This window comes from Vulpes vulpes, chromosome 9 (genome assembly GCF_048418805.1).
Source record: "Vulpes vulpes isolate BD-2025 chromosome 9, VulVul3, whole genome shotgun sequence".
NCBI classification, from domain to species: domain Eukaryota; kingdom Metazoa; phylum Chordata; class Mammalia; order Carnivora; family Canidae; genus Vulpes; species Vulpes vulpes.
Window position 1 is genome coordinate 58,372,484 of NC_132788.1, and position 4,208 is coordinate 58,376,691.

Genomic DNA, 4,208 nt, shown 5'->3' on the forward strand with positions numbered 1-4,208 from the left:
GCAGGCGCGGTGGGAACCTGCTGGACGGTCCTCGGTAATTTTGCAAGGTTTTGCTGTCTGACGTCGGGCTTGCTCTGCACCCCGTTGAAGAGCTGGGAAAACTGAAGCCGGCCATGAGTCAGGGGGCGGGGGTAGGGTGGTTAACACGTCCTACCCCACCTCCACCTGCGGTTCTGAACTAATTTGAGTCCATTCAGGTTCCTGAGAGCTAGAGATAGAAGGGAATATTCGGGAGACCTGGAGGATGTGGAGAGAGCCGGAGTAGAGCCACGTGAGACTGGGGACATGGGGTGGAGTGGGGTATCCACCCTGCGGGCATCCAGCACGGTCAAATCCGTGGGAAACCTGGGGCATCTTTCATTCTTTCTTTCTTTCTTTCTTGATAGTCACACACAGAGAGAGAGAGGCAGAGACACGGGCAGAGGGAGAAGCAGGCTCCATGCACCGGGAGCCCGACGTGGGACTCGATCCCGGGACTCCAGGATCGCGACCTGGGCCAAAGGCAGGCGCCAAACCGCTGAGCCACCCAGGGGTCCCCCTGGGGCATCTTCTGATGCAAATCAAAGCCGCGGTGAGCTGTCACCTGTTAGGACAGCTCTTACCCAGAAGAGAAGAAGTAACGTGTTGGCGAGGATATGGAGAAAAGTGAACCCTTGTGCGCTGTGGGTAGGAAAGTAAGTTGAAGTGGCCACTATGGAAAACAGTATGGAAGGTCCTTGGACCTATCCTGCCATCCAGCAAGTCCACGTCTGAACACACTAACTTGAAAGCGTACGTGCACCACCATCACCGTTCCCGCCATGTTCTTTGCAGCTTGATTTACAATAGCCAGGATATGGAGACAAGTGTCCACCCATGGATGAATGAAGGATACATGGAACATTATTCACCCATAAAAAGGAATAAGAGCTTGCCATTTGCGACAACATAGATAGACCTTGGAGGCATTATGCTAAGTGAAATAAGTCAGAGAAAGACAAATACCATATGACCTCACTTACATGTAGAATCTAGAAACACAAACACAGGGCGTCTGGGTGGCTCAGTGGTTAAGCGTCTGCCTTTGGCTCAGGTCCTGATCCCAGAGTCCTGGGATCGAGTCCCGCATCAGGCTCCTCATGGGGAGCCTGTTCTCTCTCTGCCTATGTCTCTGCCTCTCCCTCTGTGTCTCTCATGAATAAATAAATAAAATCTTTTAAAAAACCCACACACACAAAAATTGATCTCATAGATACAGAGAATAGATTATTGGTTGCCAGAGGGGGAGTGTGTGTGTGTGTGTGTGTGTGGTGAAATGGATGAAGGGAATGGAAAGGTACAAACTTCCGGTTATAAAATAAATCATGGGGATGTAACGTACAACATGGTGACTATGGCTAATAATATTGCATATTTTAAAGTTGCTAAAGAGAGTAGATCTTAAAAGTTCTCATTGCAAGAAAAAATATGTTGTAACTATGTTGGTGATGAACCCCCCCTCCCCCCCGTGAGTGGGACCAGGCCTAACCCTGAGGCAGCCCATCCAGGCGCCTCCCATGAATTCAAGCAACAAAAACATTCTGTTTTTCCGAGATAAGAAAACTATCCCCCCCCCCCCCCCCCGCCTTTGCCCTGACTGGAAAAGTCCCTGAACATGGTCGTGTTGACCTTCAAAGAAATCAATCATGTCATAACCCGAATGCTATGCTACTCCCGCGATTTTTGCCTTTAAAAATGCCTGTAATTAAAAAAAAAAAAAAATGCCTGTAATTGCTAATCGGGGCTCTGCCACCTCTGAGGCGGAGAGCCCGTTTGCGCAAACGTCCAATAAACCCTCTTGCTTGTTGCATCTGCCTGTCTGGGGTCTGAGTCTCTGGGGCGTCCACCGGGACACGTTGGCACCCGTGAGCCAGGGTCCAACAGGTGACATTGATTAAATAGGTTTGTTGTGATGATCACTTTATGATATATGCAAAGTCAAATCATTTTGTTGTACATGAAATGTACATAATATATAATGTATACATGATATATACATCAATTATATCTCAATATAAAAAAAAATACAGGATGATAACTCAGCACCTAGTCTGTGCCCTGCATTGTGCTGGCTAACACAGGGTATTTAGACACAAACTTCATCTGAGTCCTGGGAAGCTATTTGTGCCCTGCACAAGGGCTGGCATTCAGCACTGTCCTGGGCTCTGGAAGAAGAGCTGCAGAGGATGATGAGAAGATCTGAGCTTTGGAGTCAGAAGACAGCCCCAGTTCATGTTCCAGGAGTGTTACTTGACTCCTTTGCCTCTTGGTATCACCATCTGTAAAATGGGATGAAAATAATAGCTTCTACTTTATAGAGTTATGAATATTGAATGAGGTATGTTTATGTGGCAGTGAGTATGTGTGTGTTTGCCTTTAACACTAGCTCTGGCTCTGGACAAGAGCACTGCTTCTGTGATTAGCACTGGGCCTGCGGCATCTCCCATTTAAGGACACAGGGATCCCATTAGGGGGAACACTGAGTGAGAAGCAGTGACCAGTGAAAAGGCAGGGAGCTAGAGGTCCAGAGGCCTGGGTTCTAGCCCTGGCCACACCTTACTTTGTGACTTTGAACAGTTCCCTTCCTCTCTGGGCCTCAGTTTTCTCATATGTACAAATAAAATAAGTTCCAAAGAATTGCAAGCTCTTCTACTTTTTTCAACCTGATGATTGATTTTTTTTTTTTTTTTTTACTTTACAAGGTTGGCAGGAATGGACAGTGATTTCCTTCTGTATGTTGGCACAGACAAGGAAGAGACCTTGCCAACCTCTCAGATGTAAAATAGGATACCAAGCTCTGCCTCTCTGTTGCTGGCCTCTATCTTGGGTCCTGGTAGCCAGGCCTTGGAGAGTGAAAACACCTGATTAAGTGTCTGGTCCCAGTTAAGTCCCAGAACAGACCGCTCTTACAGGCAAGACTATATTTGGGGTCAGATGATGAACCTTTTATTGAGTCATTGTGATTTTGCCTGTCATTCTACCATTTACAAAAGCCAATGTCATATTCACCATTTCACTTGCTCAAAAAAGCAGTGACAGTGTGGCCTGCAGCTTGTGAATTAATTCTGAAAATCAAGATGGATCGGCCACTGCTGTTTTATTGCTATTTTTAAAAGTAATGATGATGAAGAACTTCTTTTGTGCTTTACAGTTTATCAAAAACATTTTCATTATTTAAATCCCTTGGATAACTCTATTACTTTTTCTGTTTCAATAATAATAATGGCTAATATTTACTGAGTTGATTCACATGTGCCAGTCATTGTTTTATGTGCTTTATATGCTGGGACTTACTTAATTCCCACAAAACTCTATGTGGTACCAACTAATATTCTTCCCATTTTTAAAAAAGATTTCACTTATTTCTTCATGAGAGATGCAGAGGGAGAGGCAGAAACATAGGCAGAGGGAGAAGTTTCCCTGTGGGGAGCCTGATGTGGGGCTCAATCCCAGGATCACAACATGAATAAAAGGCAGATGTTCAACCACTGAGCCACCCAGGTGCCCCCTATAGTTCCTATTTTTAAAGTGAGGAATCTGAGGCACAGAGAGATCAAGTGACAACCTCCACTTTTTCTTTCTCCGCAAAGGCCTGGTCTCTGAGCTGTCCTGCATCTCTCAGCATCTTCCAGGTGCCGATCATGTACCAGGCATAGAGATAGAGGATGTGAGAAAAATAAGGCAGGATGGTCTCTCAGTCTCGAAGGAGGCCATAGCTGGCAAAGAATAAGGATACAAACACTCATATATCAGTTTAAGAGAGCGAGAGAGAGACGTGTGCATATGTGTGAGGATGCTCTGGCATCAACGGGGAAACTGGTGAAATCCTCCGTGGGACTTCAGGGAAGGTTCCCAGAGGCAGAAACACATGAGCAGAGTACTCAGGGAAAGATAATCATGAAGAACCTTCCAGGCTAGGGGAACAGCATATGCAAAGGCATGATGATGGAGAAGAACACGTGTCCCTTGAGAAACTTAGAAAAAGTCATTCATGCTTACAGCATTGTTCCCAATACTGTAGGGAGCTGATTCTAAGGGTGGACTCAATCTCTTCACTTTTGCCTTCCACCTTATGGTTCTCTCTCTCTAACTCTCTCTCTCTCTCTCTAGCTCTCTTTTTCTGACCCCTTATTGTGGAAGTCTATCCGAAGCAGCACAAGATGTCTTGGCATCACATTAAAACCCCTGAA